This window comes from Haemaphysalis longicornis, unplaced genomic scaffold, assembly GCF_048455015.1.
Source record: "Haemaphysalis longicornis isolate Haplotype H1 unplaced genomic scaffold, Haemaphysalis longicornis Haplotype H1 scaffold_7, whole genome shotgun sequence".
In the NCBI taxonomy this organism is placed as follows: Eukaryota; Metazoa; Arthropoda; class Arachnida; order Ixodida; family Ixodidae; genus Haemaphysalis; species Haemaphysalis longicornis.
In genome coordinates this window covers 172,656,333-172,682,941 of record NW_027526422.1, presented here as the reverse complement: position 1 = coordinate 172,682,941, position 26,609 = coordinate 172,656,333, and the positions used below count along the sequence as shown (strand labels likewise).

The 26,609-nt window shown below is 47.7% G+C and overlaps 1 long non-coding RNA gene across 1 annotated transcript; it reads left to right on the top strand.

Annotated features, from left to right (window-relative positions):
- Positions 1 to 10,798: 10,798 nt before the first annotated feature.
- Positions 10,799 to 26,256, top strand: LOC144145526 (uncharacterized). Its single transcript, XR_013317510.1, has 4 exons — positions 10,799 to 11,038; positions 11,756 to 11,833; positions 13,215 to 13,322; positions 26,034 to 26,256. It is a non-coding gene; the product is annotated as an uncharacterized LOC144145526 (long non-coding RNA).
- Positions 26,257 to 26,609: the final 353 nt, after the last annotated feature.

Sequence of the window (26,609 nt, the reverse complement as noted above, 5' to 3'; positions counted from 1 at the left end):
CTGCCCTAAGCAGCGCTAGTATTAAACCAAGAGTGTAAAACATGGTTGTATTCGTCCTTTTTGGTAAGATGACATGTCATCACCCCGCTACAAAAAGGAAACCAATAGAAATCATCATCATCATCATCATGTCAGACTGTCCTTGACCTCGCTATTTTAACGTGAGAGGAACAGACAACCGGTGGGCTACCGGGGTAACAAAATGGACAGCCAGGGACCGGTCTAGAAGGGGAATGCCGCGGAGGAGTTAAATAACAACATTCAGGAGCAAAGAAAGGATTCGGACAACGCAGGACAAGAGCGGTGAAGGTCGATAAGCGAGGCCTTCGTCCTGCAGTCGAACTAACTAGGATGTTGTAGATGATGATGATGAATGGGCCCTCGCTGTGTCTTCATAAGGTAGTAGTAGTAGTAGTGCCACTTTATTTTACACTGGGTTCAGGGCAGGGGGGTGGCGGAGGCCCAAATGGCCCCCGCGACGTCCAGGGCTCTGTCCGTGACGGCTTCTTGCGTTGCGAGGTCAGAGCTCCCCAGAGCCTGCTCCCAGTGAGAAGGGGAGGGGAAAGGGGGGAAGGGGTCGCGCGGACACTCACAGAGCGAGTGGAAAAGAGTGTCCAGCGCGCCACATGTGGGGCAGTGAGCGGAGGTGAATTGGTGTGGGTGAGTGTGCACAAGGAGAGTGCGGTGTGGGAAAGTGTGGGTTTGTAAGAGCCGCCACATGTGCGCTGCCGGCGGAGTAAGTGAACGGCGCGGGGGAGGTAGGTTCCTGCGGAGGAGGCGGTAATGTTGAGTTATGTCCCTGTACGTAAGTAGGTACGCGTGGGACGTTTCGGGGATGCCGTGTGTAGGCGTAAAAGAAACGGGAGCCCGGGATATCAAAGCTCGGGCGTGTTGGTGTACCGTCTCATTACAACCTACGCCGGTGTGGGCCGGAGTCCACAGCAGCATCACGGGGTGGGCAGGGGATTCTGAAGAAGAATTTTGAGGGCAGCTGTGGAAATGACGCCCTTTGTGTAATTTCGTATGGCAGTTTGGGAGTCAGATAAAATTATCTGGGGGGGGTATGTAATTGAGTTAGGGCAAGGGCAATGGCTGCCTCTTCCGCAGTTACCGAGGAGGTGGTGGCGACTGTAGCTGAAACCTGAGGGACTGTTGGAGAAGCGCCTACTAAAGCGAGTGCGAAGGCGGGACGGGTGGGGTAGGCCGCTGCGTCTACGTAGAGAGTATGCTCAGAGGGAGGGTAGCGGGAGAGGTGTGCTTGGGCTCGGGCTAGACGGCGTCCGTGGTGGTAAGCTGGATGCATATTTCGCGGGATCGGCTTAAAGGGCTGGTGAAGAGCTTTTCAAAAAAATTTTGTTGGGGGCATTACATTATGGTTTTCCTGACGCTGAATTCGAAAAACATGTTTATTTTATGTGTAAATTCACCCAAACCATCTTTTTTCGTCAAAACAAACGACCCCTGCCCGCGGGCGCGGTGAGAGCCCTGGCTGCCTTTCGCGATTGGCTGGCGGCAGATGACGTCATATTCGGAAGTGCCGGCGCTGCGGGGACCGCTCGGCCTGAAGATCTCATTCTGTTCCCGTTCAGATACGGGCTAGAAGGTCCTCTGGTGAATGGAGGGCTCACACAATCTTCCCTTAGAATAGGAGAGCCTGAGGGAAGCATAAACACAACAGGTTCGCTCGCGGCGAGCTTTAGAAAGGGGTTCACCCCCGACGACTCATGGCCGACTTGTTTCTCGGGTGCAGGGAAGTTGCGCAGATATTGGTTCGCCGCTTTCACTACCAGCGCTAGCCACGATTCCTAGCACAATTTTTCAACCCACCATCATCCCCATCCTCGAATGTGGAACTTTGTTTTTACATTTGGACAGGCGGCAACAAGCTCTGTGCAGCGGCCTGCGATGCGCACAGGCAGCGCGGCCGCCGCCGGTCGCCGCGTCGCGCAGAGGTGCTGGTGCCGGGTCGCTGCTCGGCCGGTCAGCGGAACGTGGCATTGCTGCACATACGCATGTTTTAGAATAGGGGAACCGAACGTTGGTCACCCCCCAAAAGGTAGAGGAACCCAAGCGCAGCACGCTGGTCCCCGACGAGCTTTAGAACGCCTTCCCCAACAGCTCCAGCCGACTCAGGCTGCTCGGATCGCCGCTGATGTTGGGAACTTTAGGCTTAGCACCAAGGGAGCTAGTTGGTCGCCGCTATCTCTACAGTTGCGAATGACTATCCTTAACACAGTTTTTCACCACGCTATCATCCCCTTTCTCGCATGTGGAACCTTATTCCTACGTTGATAGTCATTCTAGCGATCGGTGCTGTGCTCATTCTTGCGCGCAGGTAACGTCATCCATTTGCCTCTCGCCGCATCTCGTGCTCGGGCGGGTTCGTTTGCGGCCGTCGACGAGCCTCCGCGGCCTCCGCGACCGGTCGGCGCTCCGCATCGCGATACAAATTCGATTACCTCTTTCGAAATCACCTTGTATGACTACCCCTTGCACAATTTTTCACCACACTATCATCCTCTCTTGCACGTTTACCTTGCTTTTCGCGACGGCCTTGTTTCTGGACGGCAGCGAAGGGCGGTCGCTGCCACGGCATGTGTGGTGCGAGCCGTTTCGTGCGCCGTACGGGCATGCACGACGGGCGAGTGTGCGGAGCGCTTCCGCGCGCAGAAAACGCTTCATGCTTTCAGCTTGCTTGATTTCTTCTTAACATCTAGCTATTCAGCTAAGCTGTCGTCACAGCCAACAAAGTTGATCGGGAAAACGAAAGCACAAAGCGCTATGGTTCCACAATTTGTCTAATTCCCTTATAATAATGGATCAGGAACTTGGAGTACCTCCGTATTTGTTTGAGCCCGTCGCCTCGCGTACGAAGCACAGAGCACCCGACGACACGGCCTGCCCCGCGACTACTCGTGAAGGCAATGTAGCAGCCACGGGCGCTCGGGTAAGAAATCTCTGGTATCTAGGAATCGCTTTAGAGAATCACGCAGTAGCATTAAGGTTAAAAATCGACGCGGAAGCAACTCTAGACAATGATGATTAATAAAGTACAGATTACACGCCTGCTTAATTCAAAACTTCGTCCAGAAAACTGGGACACAGCGAAGCGGCGGCGCACGTCGCTGGCCGTCTTCCGAATATGACGATACTTCCTGTCGCTGCCGCTCAGTTTCTCGCTCTTCCGGCGATGCGGCAGGGAGCGGTGGGCGGGGCGGGGCGTAGGGTCAACTTTAACAACGAATACCGCTGTCCCCAAGCTAAAAATGACGAAAAAAACTTTACAGGCATAAACTGACCAATCTAATAATTGTAAAAAGTAGAGTTTTGCCCGGTTTTAAAAGCACTTCATTAGCCCTTTAATGTGGAGACGCCCGCGGAGAAGCCGGGGGATGTGAGCTGGAGGATCTAGTATAAGCGGGGGGTTGGCATGAATTCGATCGAGGATCTGCCGACCAGCCGGGGTCTGGGAAAGGCGCGTAAGCTGGGCCAGGCGATGGGCTTCAATTAGTTGGTCTATAGTATTATGTATACCAAGCGCGAGGAGTCGTTGGGTGGGTGCAGGGGGGGGGGGGGGGGGGGGGGGGCAGCAGCAGCACGGAGCGATAGGCTCTCTGAAGTAAGGCATCGAGGGAGGTACGTTGTGAGCTGTGCGTACGGGAGGTGATAGCAAAAACGGCTCACCAGGTCACCAGGAAGCACTGCACAATTCGCAGCCGTTCTAATTTTGTTATCCCATGTTTCCTAGACGGGATACGTTTAATGAGACCAATAGTCTGGACGGTGTGAGTGCGCAAGAGATGTGTCTGTGCTGCTCCTGTTGGCTTGGAGATGCATGCCGAGAAGGCGAAGCTGGGAGACCTGGGGGATAGGTTGTCCGTCCAGCATTACCTGAATGGTGTCCAGGGGAGTGGGTCAATTCTAGGTGGAGGAAGGAGTAGGAGTGCTGATTTAGAGGCCGAGCAAGTCAAGCCTGCTTGTGCAGCAAGACGGGAAACTGTGGCAGTCCCTGCTGAAAGTGCGGCCTCTATGTGGGCCTCGCTGCCTTGCGTGACCCAAAGTGTAATGTCGTCTGCGTATATTGTCGAGTGGAGGGACGGTATGTTTTCTAGAGCATTCGCGAGAGGGAGCATGGCGAAATTGAATAGTAGAGGCGAAAGAACGGCCCCTTGGAGGGTGCCTCTGTTGGGCATGTCGAAAATGTTTGATTTGACGGTGCCCAGTCGGAGAGTGGCGGTGCGATAATAGGCGTTTGAAGAAATTAGAGAAATCACTCTCCTAGCCCCGAGAGAGCGGCTGGGTAAACAAAATCGTGACGGTCCATCATATGGAAGACAGAGGCAGCCCCTCTGAAAAGAAAAGACTGCATGCCATGATAGACATGTCACCGAATCAGCAAATCCGCATAACAGCTCTCCTCTACCAAAAACAGGTATATAACTTACGCAAGAACAGGCGATACGACAGGATCAAGTTCATTTGGGAAAAGTTCCAAAGTCATAAGGCCGCGTACACTATACACCAGCTCCGGCACATATGAAAGCACGAGGCAGCAATTCTCTTAGTTGACTACTTGTGCAATATTTGTGGCTGCATGGTGCTTCCAGGTATCAGAAAAAAGAAACGAAAGTTGGAGACATCCTCTAGGCAGTCGGACCAGCGGTAGCATTGAATAGAAGCGCAAACATCATTACATACTCTCAAAAGGCATTAGACTGTTTTCTGCAGGCAGAATACCTAAGCCTTTCGCTAAGATGCTCCCTTCCAGTTTTCCGCAAGTTAATCTGGAAACCTGTATACACAAGTCAGGAAGAGAACCAATCACCGACCAAGAGGCACGCGAACTCGCATACCGTGCTTTTTTGCGACCACAACTACAACACTATCATCCACGAAAACGCTAAGAACGTCTCCTTATCGTACGCCTTTGCGAGCAGCAATCCTGCGTAATATGCCCATGGTTTGAGTTACCTGGGAGGCCTTAAAGAAGCAGAGAGAATCCGCCTCATACAGGCGTTTGTAATAAGCCTCATTGCGTATTCTCTGCCATACCTCAATCCCTCTCAAGCAGAGTTGGCAAAAATTAATTGTCTCATTCGCCGGGTATACAAGACGACATTGCAGTTACCCAACAGCACTCCCACTGCCAGATTAGAACAGCTGGGCATTTACAACACTGCAGAAGAAATAGTCGAGGCCCATCAACTCAATCAACTTAAGCGCCTATCGACAACACCCACTGGTCGACAGATCATGCATAGATTAAATCTGTGAGCTCCGATAATCACTGATCCCGAAGTCCCCATTCCTCCAAGCGTTCATGCGAACCTCTGCATCCACCCTCTCATACGCAATATGCACCCAGTGCACAACAAAACTCGCGGGGAACAGCGAGCACGGGCCTTGACTGAGAAGGAAGGAAGGATCAGGTATTGGGGGTGGAGGAGGCCCACAGGGCCGCCGCGACCGCCAGGGCCCGGAAGGTGGTCAGGACTTGGTCTGACTCCCCCGGGTCACGCAACATCTGCTCCCAGTGTTGAGGGGAGGGAACGGGGGGTACGGGTCTGCGGGGCATTCGCAGAGGGAATGGTAGTGAGTGTCGAGTGCCCCGCAGGCTGGACAGGTAGGGTCAGTAAAGAGGTGTGGATGAGTGTGTATGAGAAATACCCCATTAAGCCGAACGCCCTTTACGTAGACGCAGTGGACTACAGACACCACGACGCGTACGCTGTCGCAGCAATATTCAGCCCTAACTCCCCACCCCTCACCTCCCTCACAATACGCACCCGTCATCCGGCAACGGCGGAGGAAGCGGCAATCGCCTTAGCACTAACGCAACGGCCAACCCCCACAATTATCACCTCTGATTCAAAAACGGCCATTCCAAACTTTGCCAGAGGTACTGTCTCTCCTCAGGCGCTACTAATTCTTGTTCAAAATCTCCCTACCGACACCGTGGAGCTTATCTGGACTCCTGCCCATACAGGGCTGGGCCGCAACGAGGCAGCCAACAAAGCAGCTCGAGAACTCACTGTCCGAGCAGGCCCAAGCCTCGTACCCCTACACGGAGCCCGATCAGCCCGAGACAGCTTGCTTAGCTATCGGGAAATAACTGAGCATTACCGCCTCACCCGCCGCAAATTCCCGCCGGCTCATCCAACCCTCTCTCACTATGAAGAACGCTTATGGCGCCTCATTCAAACAAATACGTTGCCCTGTCGCGCCACACTGCACCTAATTCATCCCACCCTGTATCAGTCCCCCAACTGCCCCGCATGTTTCTTGAAAGACACCCTCATCCATACCATGTGGGCATGCAACATCGACCCCTTCCCATTAATCCGTACCACCTAGCAATGGGAGGCGGCGCTGGGTAGCTCCGACCCGCAGATGCAGAAAAGTCTGACGGAACGGGCTGCCTTGGTCACCGGCAAACTGCAACTACCGGTCACCACCCCATCCTAACTACGTATCTCAATAAAGTTTATTTCTCTCTCTCTCTCTCTCTCTCTCTCTCTCTCTCTCTCTCTCTCTCTCTCTCTCTCTCCTTGTCGTACGTCTAGGAACACGATTTTTTCCCTTGTTACTCAATGCCGAACAAGCATAAACTCCGTGGAGATAAGCCAAAACGAGTATCTACAAATCCACGTGTGGGGGAAGGTGTTCTGTGGGAACATAACAAATAACTTAATTCTGCTAAAATCGGGGAAACATCCACCCTCTTCCACGCAGCCTGGCCATGTCCGAGGGTACGCTCGGGGGAGAACAACCCAAAAATTACATATGTCACTTCTGTCGAGACTTTGGACAGCTCTGTACCTCAAGATCAGCACGAGCTAATGAGAAGGCAAGGGAAGGTGATGCTGCATCTGGCGCCCTGCTGCATCTGGAACAATTCAGGATCCACCCTTGAGCTCACTACCATCTCTTTACCCCGTCTTCCTAAACCCCAACTATGTCTTCCGCATGCATGCAGAAAAATCACATGTATTATTTTGGCATACGTCGCAGTATATCTCGGTTTTTATGTTTTTTATTTACTCGGTGGCACATAACACAACCACCCCCTCCCCCCTCCTAAATATATTCCTGGCTGCGCCACTGGTCACGAATGCGGGGTATGCTACGTAGTTCAGACAGTCGGCTACAATGGAAAGAAAATTCGCTTACGGTTGCAACTGTGGAATTGACTGAACATGAAAATTCGGGAAGGCGAAATTTGCCATTAGGAGAACGTAAAGATCCCTGACGAGCAAAAAAAAAAAATGCAGCTGTTGTTAATAAGACACATTCGTGAAGCAGTTTCGATAAAATGGCTTCGGAGAAATACCCGTCCGCAAAACGGCGCTCTATAAAATACTTTAGGTTACTCCGGGTTCGAGAAAACTTTCTGGTTTTTAGTTCAACCACCAGAAGCTTACGCATACAGAGGAAATGCAAATGCGTGATGTCTCCGACCTGCTTAGTGTAGATCTGAGCATCACTCGTGATAGGCTTGTATTGTTCACTTTTCGGAATGGGATGGCTTCAAGCGTATAAAAAAATGTAGTGGCATTTTTCTTTGTTGTGTCCGCAAAAGTTTGCCATCATGTTACACGCATTACACCGATCATCAATTGCTTCACCCTGTAGGTCCGTCACTGCCGTGAGGTTCATATTGGAAGGGGAGGGAGAGCGACCCCCCCCCTCACCTTCCCCTCGTACGAGAAAAATGGAAGGGCGCAAAGAACATGGCTCAGGCCTTTATGTCTGCTGGTGTTATTTTAAGAGGGAAATATGGCTACCCCTGGCGACACATACCAAAGGCTTGTTCACTGCCACATCGCGTTTGCTTCTCTTTCTTCGCGATCGCTCCCCGTATTGTGGCGCGATTTGCTTCGACAGGCAGATCTGGCGGCACTTCACGCCGCAGCTGCCCAGAGTCAGAGTGTCCCGTGGCAGAGGGTTCCCCTGTTCTACTCATCGTACCGTTACGTTCACCGGTCACGCTATATAATGTCAGCACCGCACGCACTACTCTTGCTTCCCCGCTGGAAACGTGCTTATTTGGTAACGCACTCGCCTCGTACAGTGGCGACGCGGGTTTAACTCGTATGTATTTTTCATAATGGTATTCAGTAGAAATTAAGAAGAATAAATGGACGTGGGCAGGGCATGTAATGCGAAGCCAAGATAACCGTTGGTCATTAAGGGTAACAGCTTGGATCCCTAGAGCAGGCCAGCAGTGAGATGGGCAGATGATCCCGAAATTTGCGGGGATAAATTGGTCGCCCTTAGCACAGGACCGGGATAACAGGAAATTAATGGGAGAGGCATTTGCCCTGCAGTGGGCGTAGATAGGCTGGTGATGATGATGATGATTTTTTATTTTTTACAATGGCACCCATATCCTCTACCGGACGACATAGCTGATTTTTCGCAGACGGAGTCACTAAAGGCCAATCACAAAGCGGATGGCACTCGTGAAAATGAGCATTGGTTTCAATAAATTAAAACAAGCTTCTGTAGATTATTACGGAATGCTTCTCGACCAGATTTAGGAGAAATCCCCAAGGTGGAGTAAGTTTCTGAGAAGGAAACAATTGCTCCACCTTCGCAGAAACTTACTCCGCCTTGGGGATTTCCCCTAAATTTGGTCGATTCACACCTGTTCATCACTTCGAGCTGTTGATATCAATTCGCTCTCGTGCTAGAAACTGCTAGCCTCCTGGTTAGCTCAGTTGGCAGAGCGACTGCTCCGGTTAAGCGGTGGTCACCGGTTGGAATCCTGGACCGGTTGCTCCGGTTAAGTGGTGGTCCCAGGTTCGAATGCTGTAGCAGGGCGAATTTTTCTTCAACTGCGAAGTTTCTGAGAAAGCTGTACAGCTTTCCTTTGTAGCCGTATGACTGCATGAGGTGGATGTCAAACTGTCCTTCGCAAAATGCTTCTAGGCTAATCAGGGACCAACCTTGTCACAGAATTAATATCTAGAAGGTCGTTTCACGAGAGGATTGTACGTGGGATAACAAACGAATTGAGCGCTTGTGGTGCCGTGGGTGAGGGCTACCCACATTGATTATATAATTGGTGTAGAAGCAGCCGCTCAGGGTGGACTTAGGGCATCATGGATGACGGGCAGAGTCTTGTGCTCTAAACATATTTGAGAAATAGGCGTAGAAGAGTGATTGGAACCTCGGGACGTGATGTGGGTTGTTGCTAGAGTTGAAACCATGTGGCCGAAATATGACTTCAACTCGAGCGCAACCTATACACATATGTCTATAAATAATTTAAAGCTAGCCGATGAATAATAAATCTGTTTTCCGATTGAAAACTACCACAAGGTAAAGGAAACAAGACCTACAGTCGAACACGGATATATCGAACACGGGTATATCGAATTATTGTCTATATCGAACTCGTGAATTATCCCCTTGAAAATTCTATGTAAAAGTATAGGAATTCGTACGTTTATATCGAACGATATTTTTCCCGACATTTAGTATATCGAATACCTTCGGCGGCGCTGCACCCCCGATTTCCGCGGTCGCTTAGTGCCTTCGCCGAAACCCAACAGGGACAGAAGCCACGGCGTCGGAGCGTCACGCTTGCCTTCTCTTGGATAACTGCTCGGCCAACCAAACCACCTGCGAGCTCGACAACATCGAGCTCAAGTTTCTGCCTCCGAACACAACAGCCAGGCTGCAGCCACTCGACCGCTCGACTAAGTCGTTAAAGGTTGGGTACAGGAGGCGACTCCTCGATAGGCTTTTCATGAACCTCCGTGTGGGCACCGAGCTTAAAGTTGACCAGCTGGGGGCCATACACATGATGACGGGTGCCTGCAACAGCGTAAAGCAGAGCGTGGCCAACTGCTTCCCGAAGGCAGGCTTCGTGACGGCCGAACACGGAAGCTTGCGAAGACGGCGACAACGACGAATGGGGCATGGACGACACGTTTCGCGAGCTGTCGTCCCTTTTCCCGGCTGCTGTTCTAGCCGGACTGTCTGCTGGCGACTTCGTGAACGCTGACAGCAATGTTTAGGCTGTTGCGAGCGTCGGTGACGAGGATATCGTAGCTGCGCTTGCAGGAACCCAGGCTGGTAGCTTGAGTGGCGAAGATCGTCCGGACGAGGATGCGGCTACACGATCGTACTCCGCCGGTGAACTGGCGGCTGCGTTCAGCTTGATTCTACGTAGTTGCAGCGTCATGGGAGGAACTGGGCTGTCACACCTGGATAGCCTCGAGAATATCGAGACCCGCGTCTTTAATTCCATGTACAGGACGAAGAAGCAGGCCAAGATCAGCGATTTCTTTTCACGCAAATAAAGCATCCTGTTGCGTCGTTAGTGCGGAATTACTTGTCATTCTTGAATGCACCGATCGGTAAGTGGCCGTCCGCCACAGGTGACGTCTCAGAGCCCATATTTTTTATATCGAATTTTTCATATATCGAACTATTTCGCGATCCCTTTGGAGTTCGATATATCCGTGTTCGACTGTATTACCAAATAGACATGGCACAGTCGTCCACAACCAACGCTTTACTCGCTTATCGTCTCCTCCTGCTTAGGTGCAAGGTAATTTAGTCACAACTGCCGCATTTCTTTCTAATTTAAGGGGGCTCATAAGTCCTAAATATTCGTTTGAACAGTTTTGTCAGGAACTTTAGGTGTATTCTATGCTAAAGTTAAATGAGATGCTCCAGCTAAGCCAGTGGATGACTCTACAAGAAAACACTTTCGGTTTCAGTGTAGACGTCAAAATATCCTCACGGAGTTCTTTATGCATAGCCGCTAGCGCCGCCGCTGCGCCAGTAACAAAGAAAGTCACCAGAGCCATGCTGCCTTGTCCGTTGTTGTTTCTCGCTTGTTTTCAAGTTTTGTCATTAGTGTCACCCTTTCGAATTCCGCTGGGAAGGCGTAGGACACTTCATCGCAAGCGGTTGTGTGCGGTTCGAACTCGGCATTGCTTGTGAAGAGGGAACAATGCGTTCCGGTGCGGCGGCGGAGACATGCTTTTGGCGGCAGCGACGACTGTGCAACGGACATTCCCTCGTGAGAACAATTGAGCATCATCTTAGAACAATTAAGCACAATTAAGTGGCAGCTATACCTGTATTTGACTTGCGAAGCGTTAAACATCCTTTGGAGGGCCTATCTATCCGGAAAGCTCATAACTCCGGATCGACCTATTGCCTCGCTAGACACTTGTTTTTATAGCTTGATTTTTGAAATTTTCCCGTCATTCGGGAGAATTTTATGTCCCCACTATCAAGCAACAGTGCTGCAGTCAAACGTGTGGGCAGCTGGCACTGATATTCCTTTGGAAAAGGAACAACCAAATCCCGCGCGGACATACCGAATTAAATTCGGCCAGCACAAACCAATAATGTTCCAGGAAGAGGCAGGTGTCTAGTTGTTGATAGGCTCTGAAGTCTACCTAAGTTTTTACGACATAAATGCGGTACTTCAGACGAACGCGGTAATTAAAAAAGACGCCCGTTGTATTACACTGACAGCGGTTTGTTGAGTGAGCACATGACTATTCAGTACTAGGCAAACGTTCTTTGTTTACTTCATGCTGAAGTTTTTAACTCGCGTAGCAAATCTTGCATTACAATTGTGCGTAGTACTTGTGAGTTCTTTCCAACGCTCTCCGTAGAAAATTCATGACTTAGTTTTGTGACAGCAGGTTAATACGTCCGAGTTACTATGATAGATGTCAAGTGTGCACAACTGATCAACCAGTGTGCACAAAACTTCTTTGTGCAGGTCCTGTGGACACGACCTGCCATGCTGAGTGCAGGTGTGGCTTGAATTGAACAGCATCAATGAGCTGGCGAGTATCAGGTCTGGTTGAAATTTATTGGCTACACGTTGGCCAGCTATAAAACTTAAAATATTTAATACCCCTGCTACACTAGCGTCGAAATGTCATTTGACTCAAATGCCAAGTTGTGCTGCTACGCTAGGTTTAGAAATGACATTCGAGCCAAATGAGCACCGAGATAGACTTTTGGGATCTCAAATGCCATTTCTAGCACTCTCGCACACAGGGTCTTCAATCGGCAATAAAAAATATAAAACTTCCGTACGTAAAACAAACAAAATATTTTTGTGTGTGGAACTTTGTTCACTGTTCACTTACTCAAAATATGAAATCAACATGTTTAATTTTCATACTCTGCAAACCAGTGGGTCAGTTGCAAGAAAAAAAAAATTACGCAGACACCACATTAGAGTCAGAACTAGTGTCTCGTCTAATTTGACATCATTTTACTGCCTTAGACTGCTGCTAAATTTGATTGTTGTATTGTACGAAGACAGAACTTGGCGACAGCAGCGCCACTACAGCACGGCGAGTAATTGGGAAAGCTTTCAAATGCCATCAAAATTGTAGTGTAGCACAGCGGATTGTGAATGGCATTCGAAGCACCCCATTTGAGTCAAATGGCATTTGCTTCAAATGACATTCGGGCCCTAGTGTAGACGGGGTCTAATAAAACTATTGGCCAGCCACAAGTGGTGGGCTTCATTTTCCAGTTTGGCCCTTGTCTCATAGGTTACATAAGGGGTGCTGTGTAGAACATGACTAGACTCGGGGAAACATTGCTGCTTCTTCCTGGCACATAACATGGTGTGCGTTGGCAGCACTTGTTATTCATTGCTCAGCAGTGGCTGCCATCACAAATAGAGCACTACTGAGGTGATGTGTTTGCATAAAGTATTGGCACACATATTAAGATGAAAAAAACTGCGTAAAAGACGGGACTATGATGAGAAACAGGATGGGCATTTGTTGTAGTCTTAAAGCATGGACTAGTCTAAAAACCTGCTGCTGTGGCATGTAAGCCACTCGTTTTAATCAGCTTTTACAGTTGTACGGTACAAACGGATGAGATGGTGCCCTCTGGAAAAGAGTAGTATCCCACTGCTTATTTTCCCTTTTGCTACAAAGCCTCTGCGTTGCAGAAGTGTGGTAAGGGGGCGTCTAAAATTATGTTGCAAAAGATTGAAATTCATGGTAGCCCGGCCTTTGAAGCCCCTGCTTCAACTTAGCTGACAATGACACTACTGGATACATTTTTGTGGCCTGCTCTGTAAATGCTCTTTTTCTGTGCAGTTTTGATTATGTTTGTTGCAGAAGCGTTACAATAAACGTACCGGACCTTTCTGATTTGAGGCGCACCTTGTCGTGGCACTGATGTAACAAAAATAATTCCACATGCAGGCATGCCGGGTGTGCACAGCTCGTGCATCGTTGAAGTTGCCTGGTGGTGCAAGGGGCCGTCCGGACGTGCCACTGCAGATTTGGGCCTCGTGCAAAGGGTGTTTTTTGGTAAGTATTAAGCGATGAACCACTAAAGGTGTGGTCACATGAAAATGACATGGCGGTGCCGCCGACTCGTCGGCCAACTGCTGAGTTGCCAGACCATGTTGTCACACTATGCTGACGGTGGCACAATCGCGTCGTCCAATGGAAAGTCCACGTAGAGTGAGGGGCTTGCTTTCTAAAGAAACTGACAAAACCGGTTGGCCAACTGGTTGGTTGATGTGTTGTCAGGAATCGATTGAGAAGTGAAAACTGTGCCGTGACAGCATTCATGCTGAATGAATGTGGCTCTATTTTGGTAGTTTCTAAAATGTAATAAACTTAGTAAGGTTCATGAATCCCACACAACTCGGCTCTAGAGAAAATGCGATCGGTATTTTGCCTTTACGACGCTTTGGCCGTTCGCTTCAACGACGTGCTACCCCACAGCTGCAAACTGCATGTGTGTGTGTGACCGGCACATTTTTAGAAACTATAAGGTCAGTTACGTGCAGGAGAAGAGTTACAGAAGGTAATTTGGGTAATAAGGAATCGGCTATCGGAGGAGTTTTTTAGCGTAAAGCGTAAAAGCAAAGTACGGCAAGCCCTATTCCCGCAGTGTGAAATTGCAGTCGCCGTCAAGCACACAGTTGCAATCGCTTTTTTTCCCGAAGCAGCGGAGTTGATGGCGATCAGCTATTGTGGGGGCTTCAGGGAACGTTACTGTGCGAGCGTTGTTGAAACAATTTCAGTTTGCCAGCCAGGAGCTCTGTAAACTAGGTAGTAAACACTGATGTATGACACAAAGGGTGGGCCTCCATCTAGTACACGGGTTATTTCCAAAAGAGCTTCGATTTCTGTGGGGGCGCAGTGGTCGCAGTCGTCGCGTGCACTCCATAAACCTGGTGGGTTCAGTTCTTGGCAAGGTCTTTCTTTTTTTTTTTTTTTTTGAGCGGTTTCTTAAGTTGCATGGTTTGTGTATCCTATTCGCAAATCATTTTTTGTGAGACTTTGAGAAGCAATTACCTTTGTTATGAAAAATTTCCTTCGAAACAGCGAGTGGTGTCTTACAGCCACGGCAATCAATTTTACTTTTTTTGCAATGTGTTTCTCGAAAATGCGATGCCATGCAAGGCCTTCCCTACTACAGGAGGTTAAATTTCTGATGACGTATGCACTAATTCACGTGCTCATTCTACGTGCTACAGAGGCCTCTTCGCCGGTTTATCCAAAACGTCCGATATTTATGCTGCGGTAGCAGCAAACACTGCTCTTTTTTTCTTCCATGTCCGTGATCGAACAAGCTGTGGAACACACAGTACAAGCAGTACACACGTGAGCATGCACGAACGGGTTGAATCGCGGAGCAGCCACATGATACTCCAAGTTTGACTAGAATGGAGGCGAAAAGCAAAAACGGCCGTGTGTACGAGATTTCGGCGCACATTAAAGATCCCCAGGTGGTCAAAGTTAATTTGGAGCCCCCCACCATGGCACGCCTCATCACCTGCGTTGCGTCGGCCTACAATCAATCAAGTTTGACTAGAAAGAGGAAGATCCCCGGCAGAGAGGCGAGGCGGCGGGCAGGGTGTCGTCGGCGTGGTGTTACAAGCGAGTACAAACGGAAATGCGCAGACACTGATGCCCCACCGATTTCTCGACGACACAGATGGTTGGCCAATGGCAGATGTCAGTGCAGTGTGACATGGCCGCCGACAGCTCGCTGACCGAATCGTCACACAGTCGGGCTAGTGTGACCGCGCCTCAAGCCGCATTGCTGTACACTGAGGGAGTGTGTGTGATGACCAGTACATGCCTGCTAGTGCAGCCAATGCCTAGGGTTGTGGAGCGGCCATGCTGCTGGCCTTATCAGCTGCACCTGGGTGCAGGCTGCAGCTGCAACCAGTAATGGCAGTGTTGGCATCTTTTGGTGTTAATGTGAAGCAAAGGCAAGCAGGGTTGAAAGCGATGAAATGAAAATTCACCCTGCAGATGAGCGAAGATTTTTCTAGGCCTGTTGGTTAGCAACACGTGGCGTTATTACGCATCATGGTCATACCTTGGCAAAACTGGGTGCCACTCAATCACACTCACACAGAAAAATTAATTTTTCCTCGCGCACTCATTCAAAATCACGCTCAACAGTCGCCCTTACCACTCACACTTAGTCACATTCACACTCACTATGCGCGCTCTTCCACTTGCACCCACTTGCGCTCACGTTCACGACTTGCCGTCACCACTCCCACTCACTCACGCTCGCCAGTCGCCGTCACCACTCGAACTCACTCACGCTCGTGCTCACCACTCGTCTCTACTAGCACGCGAGTGTGTGCAGCATACCCTCCATGAGTCATGAAACCGAACAGTATGAGTGCATTACGGTATCAGAAAGCAATGCAAACCTTGTTCTAAATCAGCACGGCACCATAGAATTAATTCTAGGATGCCCCATTGTAGGAGCTCAGTGATGACATATTTCCGAAGATAAAATCAATCCCGCCATTCAGAACCATCGCAGCGAGCGGTTCCTGCGACGAATAGCCAACAGCGAGTACAAGCGCAGTAGTGGCGCTCCCCGTCCTAAGTCCTGAAAATGACGCTAGTAGCGCGAGTGCACTCAGGAGTAGTGAGCAGTACTTGTGGCGAGTGGCATTCAATAACGGTAGCGTCCTGGGAATTTTGTTAGTCCATTAATAAAAATAATTGCCGAAAAAAAGGAGAGCCACGGACGAAGTGAGTAAGAACACAGATGCGCCATGTGTGTCCGCTCTCACTTCGTCTGTGTCTCATTTTTTTCGCAATTAGTTTTAGGAGTGGCACTCGCACTTGCGAGTGGTGAGCGGGGCTCCCTGAGAGTTGCTCTCGCACTCACGGGTGGGGAGTGGGGCGCACTGCGCGTGGGGCTCGCACTCACACTCTCCAGTCCAAAACGATACAAGGCTCACTGACCACTCACTCATGAGTGGTGAATGGGGGGTGTGTAAGTGCACTCGTGAGTGAAGCTGTTGATTTATGATCATGGTGGTGTGTCTCGGTCCAAAGGCATTTATTTCGGTCATTTTGCATGGGAATTGGGGTTTTGATGCAGCAGTATGTGTGCTGGCCAAGAAGAGAATGTGATTTGGCTGCATGGGTCCACGTATGGCATGCATAAAGGGACACCAGGTTGTGCTGCTCTCAAGCCCCTTAATCATGGCACTAATTCTACCCTTCTGTGATTTTTTATCTTTATCATCTGAAATTTGTTTAGCTCATCAGAGAACGAAAAAAAAGATGCCTTAATTTACGCTGGAGTAGTGGCCGATTAAAGAGGAAAACTCTAAATAATGCAACTAAAGATTGTAATTGAAGACCGCTTGCTGATCAGAAGATGTGGTTCGAACTTTGCTAACCGGCAGTATGTCTACGCATGATCAGCCACTGGCATGAGGCATGCATAGATGGAGACTCAGGATGCCCGTTACACAACCAAACACATTTACTTAACAGCACACGTAGGAAATGCGCAACAGACTGGCACAGAATGTATTGAAGGCAAAGTAAAGTGAAGCTCGCTGATCCGAGCCCAGGCACTAGGCAACAGTAAAAGAAAGACGGGAGTAAAGTGTACAGTATGCGGGGTTCGGGGCTTCCCCCAATCGCTAACGAGGGCTCATTAGAAACACACAGAACATGGGGCACCAAAAAAGGTGGGTATACAAGTCCGTGCAGTTCATCACACAAGAAAGTGCGGCAATAGGGAGGACGATTAGAGCCTAGAGAAGGGGAGGAGGGCTTAGCTTCAGTGGCCAAGGTTCTCCCTGTGGGACGCATCAGGCTGCTGGTTGTCTGCAGTGGGGCACCGTTGATTAGCGACGCTGCTTGGGTAAACTTTGCACCGCGCACTGTCTTCTCCTCAAAGGAATCTTCAAGGGCCGAAGTTCACTGCTTTCGCAGCACCACAGCCCTCACAAACGAACGTCGTATTTTGTCCGCTTGTCCAATCACCATGATTCCTTGCTCCCCTTTCTAATGTCACCACGCCGTTCACTTCGGCACAGTTTTTCGAATCGCCCCGTTCTTGCAAGAATTTGGAGGGCGGGGACTTGCCGCAGCATCTTCACCTACCCCTGAAACACGTGGCCCCTCAGCCTCTGTGCCGAAATGGCTACGAGACACACTCTAACTTCGTGGCATGCTGCCCTTGCTCCCCCAAAGTGGCAAGCGGAGAAAAACAGCTAGGGACGTGGGCACAAACGTTGCCCAATCAGGCATGGCAATCTCCGAGCCTCTTCTGTGATGTCGCGCGCGTTAACGTAGCCACCGCCTGAATTCAAGTTTCATAAATAAAGTATTTGTTTTTGTTTTAGCACTAGTTTTCATGTCTGACCGTGCAAGGCATGGAAAATAGATGCAAAGTCTCAAAAGGGCCAGCTAAAGGTGTTGCGACACTGATATGAACACAAAGAGGCAATTCTATAAAGCGTAGAGCACGAACACTCGGGAAAAAGTTGATGCTTACTTGCAGGTGCACGATTCGACACCCAAGGAGAAAGCTACCGTGCGCTGTTGTTACTCAATGCTGAAAATCTGCTTGCCACTCGCCTAATGAGACACTGTTGGAATTTCAACGGTTTGCTTTGTCTTAAATGTGGTGGCACCTGGTTCCTGGCATGGCTCGTTAAAACGGTGTTCACGCTATTAGGGGTACTCACTCCAATTATTAGTGGCTTTCGTTTGTCACTGCCACCCATACTGACACACAGCAATAGAGTCGGCTATTGCTTGCTATGTTTTCAGCCATTGGTTTTCACCATGAAATGTTCGTTTTTGACGTCCGGGGTCCTCTTAGCCAGAAAAGAATAAAACAAGGCTGTCTCATTAGCATTGCAAATGTCTGCATGATCATACAGTGCGAAGTTTCGAAAGTGTTCAGGAAGGGAATATGTGGCTCTAGTTGCGTTCGCTATTGCACATTTCCCATAGATTGTTTGCCAGCGATACTGTGGCATTCTTTATCCTTACAGCCAACTTCTGTTACCTTTGAAGGTGCTGCACCCGAGCATATTTGCGGTGTCCAGGACTCTTTGTCGGAGCAGTGCATTGCTCAGAGGCACAGTTTTGGCATGGATTTTTGTAAACCATGGTGAACCAGCCTTTTCAAAATTGACGTACATAGCTGGTGTTACCCTTTTTTTATTGCCATACTCCAACTGCTGACGCTGATGGCACAAATGCTGTTTTTCTTCTTCAGAATGGTTGAAAATGTGCTCAGCGATATCTTATACCTGTCAGGCACTCATTCCTCACCATGTGTCCTACTTTATATCATCTATGCTTTGAATTGTAGGGATAGCACTTTACTTTCCCGTGAAGCACCACTCATTGTGGCTCAAGAGTATACCAGAACTATGATGACTATGAAGGTAACGAAATGACTATTGACACTGCAGTTCAGAAAATGGACACTCTAGATGTCCAATTGTCTCTGTGAACTTCAAAACACCTTGCTGTTTCAATATTCGACACCATGGAGGGCCAAGGTGTTTTTTTTAAACCCGATATGTTGTGCCTCTACAAATATTGACATTTTTACATAAGAAATACATATTTTTACTTGAATTACTTGAACTTTCTGGTTGTAGAATTTGACAAAATTTGATCTTTTGCTTGTGAAAACTCCGTTGTTTAAAAACTGTGGCCCAAAATTCGAGGGAAGAAACACGCATCTTTGTAGCAACAAGAATTGGAAATGGAGAAATCTCGTTTCATAATAAACGTTGTTCAACCGAGTTTTTTTTTCCCCTGGGGTTTTTTATTTTTTTAAAGTTTACTGCCCACCCCCTTCCATGTGCACCTTTAAACCCCTCAGTGGAGGCATCCTCAGATGGAAAGTCTATTATCATTGCCTCCTAGCTTTCGATTGTTCACTCGCTGTTTCAGCGTGTCCCGAAGTCTTCAACTTGTAGAGGTAACGTGTGTTTTGTCTTGGCAACAGTTCCGTCTAGCTTGAGCTTTGGGACCATTATCATGCACCCAACAATTCCCCTAGCTTTTTAATAGAGTCCTAAAGTCATCTCCTTTGCACCGTTAAAAAGATCCTCTAACACTGCCAATAAATGCTCTCACTCTTTTGTTTATGCCTGGAAGCATGACAAAAGCTGTAGTTATTGCCAGTGCAGATCGGCACTGTGTGATTTGCTCGTCCAGCAGACATGCCGTCCAGTGTCTGATTTGCTTTTGTTGCAGTTTTCTTGAACGTGACTATTGTGTGTCTTTATTGGTGCAATTGAAAGAAAGCCAGCCAATATCCGCAGTATAGCTTGAGTGACGTCCCTCAATCAGGCAAACAATGCTAAGACCGAGAAAGAGAGAAAAAAAAGCCTTTTTGGCAAATTTATATGTTATCATTTGGTCAGAGAGCACTAATTTTTTTCATATGATTAGGGATTCAAGGAATTTTATTTCCCGTTTGCACATGGCATGGCCGACAATAAAAGCTGCATGGAAGCAGCAGGTTCTTTACGACCCTCTATTTTAGCTTGTTAAGCACTTTCTGAAAGCTATAATTCAGGTTTAGTAAAAAAGTTGACAAAAGTGTTGCAGGGTCCCTTTAATGACGAGGTGCAAAGTGTGAGCAAAGCAAGGACTATTAATCCACTAACATCGAGGACTGGCAGCTCTGACACCAAACAAACGACCATGGTAGTCTCCCAGTCTGTTACCAGCCTTTCAAGGAGCAGCAGATTCCTAGCTTCTGTTTGCTTGCCTTGGAGGTGACAGTGGCTCAAATTGTATCTCATCAACTTGAAATGGGAATCAAGAAAGTAGCATGTGAGGCGTATGTAGCTTTCGTTTGCAGTGGGGTCCAGATCTCGAAGACAAAGTGTAGGCTCCACGCGACTTTCACACGCTTTTTGTCGTTCTACTTGAACCTGAACCCTTTTCCTACTGTCATTACACAACTTTGGAAGAGAGCAATCTGCAAGAACACATTGCTCTTGATGAAAGCTGCTAGTCAGAGACTGCCTCCTTTAGCAAATCTCTCAACCTGCGATCTTGACGGTATGGTTACAGGTCTGGAGCAATATTTTGACAATTATAATGTTCGAGGCACTCTTCTGCGTTGGTGGCAATGTTGGTTGTTTTCTCAATATATCGGTAATGCTTGGTTGCTCATTACCCTTTGGTTTATTATGTGCTTTATATTTAGGGTTGTTTCTTTTCAGGTTTTATATATATTTTTTCAAAATCGGGGGTGTAAAAATCGGGTGCTCTTTTTCGAACTGATATTGAGGGAGAAATCTGGTGTTTTAGTGAAACCATTCCGAAATTCCGTTTTTTTTTTTTTTTTTCTGGTTACACTGATGGATGTACTAGGTTTATTTTTATACAGTCAGTTTATTTTATTTTAGAGGGTATCACGAGCTTTTTAACTCACGTGTTTACTTCAAGCTGGACATCACAGTTTTCTTTGAAATGCACCCCGAAATTTGGCATTTGGCATAATGGCGGCTGGTATTGCTGCAGTGAAGATATGGCATGACCATAACAGGCCACAGGGGAAACCCATTTGTAAAGTGGCCACGAAGACAAAATACAAGTTTGGGTCATTAGAAGGACTGCTTTGTCTCGATAACAATGATACAAATTTACCCCGAACTTCAAACAAATAACCGAGATATTAAGGAAAACGTGTGAAGCAGTGGCGACTCCCTTGCCATGTCCGGCAACTTTTCTTTGACGTCACAATCTTGGTGCAATTAGTGGCTGCCAACCTTGACCACTGCTAAGATGCATGGCTTGACAATTGTGGGGCCTTTAGCTCCATTTGATCACATTGCTTGAATGCTAACGTGCAGTTAACACACTAATAACTCTCTGTAGTGCTGGCCCATATGACGTCAATCCTGCCCATAAAACGATCGGTAGCGTGAAATTTGAAGTTTCTTGAATACATCTTGCATTTTTTCGGTTAAGAAACCGTCTTTTGTGGCTGCAATGGAGTTGCCTTGCTGCCTTGTTCTTTCGGCTGCCTTGGCTGCCTTGTGCTTTCAGATTGAACTAAGTTGTATTTTGCTTTCATGGCCCCTTTAATATCGAATATTCCTACCTGTGGCACCTTCATCTTGTCCTTAACTCTTTCGCTACCGCGCCTATCAAAATCGATCAATTTGATCGATACTTTTGGGAGCGCCTTTTCATAGCGTTCCAGGCGTTTCTCGCACAAGTAAAGCTGTTCGGAGTTAGATCAGAAAATGGCCTTTCAAAATCAGTTTTGTTTTCATTTTTGCGACGGAAACGTGATTTTTGACACGCTTTTGAATCACCTGGGTGTGGAAAAGGGGCGTGGTCATCGCGCGTCACGGCTACCAACGAAGAATGCGTGCAACTCGTAATCACTCGGCACCAGCGCTTGTTTTTTGCTATCAGGGCGTGAATGGGGAACTAGCAAACAATTTTCAATCGTCAGGTTCGCGCTCTAACAATAATAATCCCAGAAATCGGCTGAAAATGTCAAGCAGTGCCTGGTTGCAAAGCTACTTTATGATTTTAGGCAGTTTTATTGCCTTTGCGCACATTGTTCTAAGTACTGTGGTAGTTCTACTTACCCCAGGACCATTCGCAAACAGTTTACAGCAGTTTCGGTTTTGTTTCTGCATCGCGAAATTCATATTTAGTGCTATTACGCAGTTACCCAACTTCAAGGCTACCTGCCATGGCGCCTGAAGCGTCCGCGACTGATCCTCGAACAAAGCACGGCGTTCCCGATTTCTGCGATAAGAACTTCAGATGCAAATCAGACGGTCACACCCAGTCGCCAGATATCTGTTCCGCCGAGGACAGCGCTTCAAACCGGCCTTACACTGCCAGCTGTTCGCCTTCCAGTTTCGTTGCCATGCGAGGGTACATCTGGGTGTCTAATGTTGCTGCTTAGTTGAACTGTCTATTCGGGCGGAGTCTCTGATAACTTTTTGTACTGTTTCATTTGAAAAATGTTAGGTGGCGCTGCAATAGAAGAGGCTCGTTGTGCTGATCTTTTTCAGCGCCAACTGCTACTCGGCCAAAGATCGCAGGGCACTATGCTAGCTCATCGTACCTCATTTTTGCCAGCAAGGCTACAATTGCGAGTAAGAAGATGATAATAATGCTAAGCTAAGTTTTGAGAGATAACTGACCGTGAACGACAACATGTGTCTGCCACGGCGTTCCGTTTTCAACTTCATGCATGTTTTTTTCCGCATCGCGTGCTTGTCCCAAATATTGTGCTCGCTCTAACGCAAAGTCAGCCATTGACAAGATGTTTTTACGTTATGTGGGGGCAAATTGGTGCCTCTGATAATGACAAACCGCCAGATTTATTCCAGGAGACCACCCGGAATTGCACATTTTGAATTGGAGGTTGGGCTTCACTGCATGACACGAGCACCGTGCATTGCTAACATTTTTTTCTTATATCTGACAAACTGTTCCGTGCAAGTCGACATTTTTTCTAGGGCGTGTTTTTGAAATGTTTTCCTGCAAAATGTATATTCTAATTTTTTTCTACTACCGGTGGTTTGATATACACAACTCCTTTTTTATCATTTTTTTCGACAACCTGACAAAAATTTTGGTTTTTATATTTTTTTTACAACTATGATATATAAAAACCTTTAAAAAAACTGGTAATATTGGAAATGCCGTTAAATAATCTGCATTTTGTTCTCCTACAATTAGTGGCTAACCAATTTTTTAGCAGGAAAAAAAATGTTTTCTTGGACCCCTAAAATTAGTCAATTTTCCGGCGGTAGCGAAAGAGTTAATGGAGCCATGAAGAGAAAATACAACTTCGTTTGATTTGAAAGAACTAGGATTCAGTATCTCACTCAGCTCCATTACAGCCACAAAAGATGTTTTTTAACGAGAATAAAGCAAGAAGTAATTAAAAACTTTCAAATTTTGCGCCACAGTGACGTGTTATGAGCAAGAATGATGTCATACGGGCCAACAATAAAACATAATTTTCAATGCGTTAACTGCACGTTAGCATTCGAGTGATGCGGTCAAATGGAACTAGAGGCCCCATTACAGACGTCCACTCATGTGTCGTCGCGACAGGTCAGTTAGGCGGCCGCCAATTGCACAAACAAGGTTCTGTGACGTGATAGAAAAGTTGCGGGAAATCGGCTACGGGGTCGCGGCTGCTTCACACGTTTTCTTTCATATCTCTGTTATTTTTTCGAAGATTGCGATGATATTGGTATCCTTGTTATCGGGACTAAGCAGTCTTTCTAAAAAAACCAACGTGTATTTTGTCTTCATGGCTCCTTTAAAGCCCAACAGCACTGAAAATTTTGTCCTCTTAAAGACCTGTTTCCGTAAATTCTCCTTAAGAAGATTGTGAGGTTCAAAATATGAAAGCTGAAATTCGCGCAGGCGCACTGCAAGCGATCAGCAAAAAATCTGAGATTGTGAAACCGAAATTGAGAAGAGTGGCTGTTACAGCCAAGCTGAAGGGATGTTGGAACTGGCTAGCGAGCAGCCGGACGGTCAGCAGCTCGGGAGCAAACCTGCGCGCAAGCTTTGCGCACATGCGGCAGCGTATGGGGGAGTGCTCACAGCAGAGCTAGACTGGTTCTCCTGCTGCGTGGCTGGCCGGAGGACGGAGCAGCCGGCCGGTTGGTATTGCACTTTCGCTTCATGGCTGTTTGCGCGATCCGCCGGAAGGTGCAACATCGTGGGCCGTGGAGCTATTTCAAGCGCTTCTGACTGATTAGCAAGGCATTTCATGGGGCTTCAAAATAAATTTGGCTGAGGTGATATTTGAGTGCAGTTGGCCTTTGATGTTTGTTACGAAACCTGATGTCATCACAAATAGGGATAAAATAGTCACAGTGGCCGAGGAGTTCTATAGGGATCTGTACAGTAGCCGGGACATACAGGATAATGCCGAACGAGACAGTAGTTCAGAGGAGATAGACATCCCACCAGTAACGACCGAAGAAGTAAGGAAGGCTTTGAAAGAAATGAAAGGGGGCAAAGCACCTGGTGAGGATCAGATAACAGCAGACCTCTTGAAGGATGGCGGAGGAATTGTACTTGAAAAACTGGCAAACCTGTATACGCAATGCCTAATGACCGCAATGGTACCGGAATCTTGGAAGAACGCGAACATCATCCTAATCCATAAGAAAGGCGACATGAAGAACTTGAAAAACTACAGGCCAATCAGCTTACTGTCAGTCGTCTACAAGGTATTTACCAAGGTAATCGCTAACCGAATCTCTGCAACCTTAGATTTCAGTCAACCTAAAGAACAAGCAGGGTTCCATAAAGGTTATTCAACAATGGACCATATTCACACGATCAATCAGGTGATAGAGAAGTGCGCTGAGTATACTCAACCCCTATATATAGCCTTCATAGATTATGAGAAAGCATTTGACTCGGTCGAAACCCTAGCAGTCATTCAGGCATTACGGAACCAGGGGGTAGATGAGCATTATGTAAGAATACTAGAGGATATCTATAATGGGTCTACAGCTACTATCATCCTCCATAAGGAGAGCTGTAAAATACCTATAAGGAAGGGTGTCAGACAAGGAGACACAATCTCTCCAATGTTATTCACAGCATGCTTACAAGAAGTATTCAGAACGTTGGATTGGAAACAGGTGGGAGTAAGGGTTAATGGAGTATACCTCAGTAACCTCAGATTTGCTGATGACGTTGCCTTGCTAAGTAACTCGGGGGACGAATTGCAAAGCATGCTTTCCGCACTGGGCGAACCGAGTAGAACCGTGGGCCTGAAAATTAATATGCAGAAAACTAAAGTAATGATCAATAACCTCGGGACAGCAGAGCAGTTTGAGATAGATGGCGAGGCAGTGGAAGTGGTAAGCGAATATATATACTTAGGCCAAGTTGTGACCCCAGATCCCAACCATAAGGCAGAGATAATTAGAAGGATCAGAATGGGGTGGGGTGCATATGGCAGACATTATCAGATAATGAATAGCAGCCTACCATTGCCGTTGAAGAAGAAAGTGTATGACAGCTGCATCTTACCGGTACTCACCTACGGGGCAGAAACTTGGAGGCTCACTAAGAGGGTTCAACTTAAATTGAGAACGACTCAGCGGGCAATGGAGCGGAAAATGATAGGTGTAACATTAAGGGACAAGAAGAGAGCGGAGTAGGTCAGGCAGCAAACTGGTGTTAAAGACATATTAGTAGAAATTAAGAAGAAGAAATGGACTTGGGCAGGGCATGTAATGCGAAGGCAAGATAACCGCTGGTCATTAAGGGTAACAGAGTGGATCCCTAGAGAAGGCAAGCGCTGCAGGGGGCGGCAGAAAGTTAGATGGGCAGATGAGATCAAGAAGTTTGCGGGGATAAATTGGTCACAGTTGGCACAGGACGGAGGTAATTGGAGATTAATGGGAGAGGCCTTTGCCCTGCAGTGGGCGTAGACAGGCTGGTGATGATGATGATGATGATGTCAACCACAAGCTTGGATTGTTGGACATTGGAATTACGATGTGGTCATTTATTTCGCCAAACCAGCTGCCCACTTTTATACCCTGCAAAAAAAAGAAATAAAAGGCCACAGAATTAGATATTTACTCCAAAATTGTTCATCCGTATGTTAAAATCTTACAATTGTGGCACAGCGTTTTCTTGAGGGTTGGGTGCCGAGTTTTATCTTGCTGCTGGCCTCTGCGATCCTACATGTGCTATGTGTTTGCTGACTTGTGGGGTTTCTGTGTGCAGCATGTGGCAGGGTGCCACTACTCACATCTGTGCTGTGGCCCTGAGCTGTGCTGTGCCGGGCAATGGTCTGGTGGCCGAATAGATAACCTGCTGAAGCTGCTTCCCACATAGGTAAGGTCACTGCGCTCATGGTTTTATGGTGTGCTGATGACACTCGATTTTAAAAAAGCACGTCTCAAAGCATCAAGAAAAAATCTCCGCTTTTGTCAAGTTTTCTTCACTTTGTGCGGGCAAAAAAAGGATCATTCAGTCTTGGAATACGCCTTTCTTAACCCACCGCGCTGGCTGAGTGGCTAAGGCGTTGCGCTGCGGAGCACAACAAGGTCGCGGGTTCGATTCCCAGCCGCAACGGCCTTTCGAAAAGCAAGAGGCAAAAAGCAATGGAGGCAAAAAGCAAGAACATCTGTATGTACGAGATTTCGGCGCACGTTGAAGGGGGACGTGGGGATGGGCGCAAACTTTTTTGTTTTTCAACTTAGAGTAATGAAATTTGGCATGCTTATTAAGAGTGGCCTCAAAGAGGCAAATACAAAGTTTCGGCAAGATATCTTCAGTAGTTGTTGTGTTATAAACATT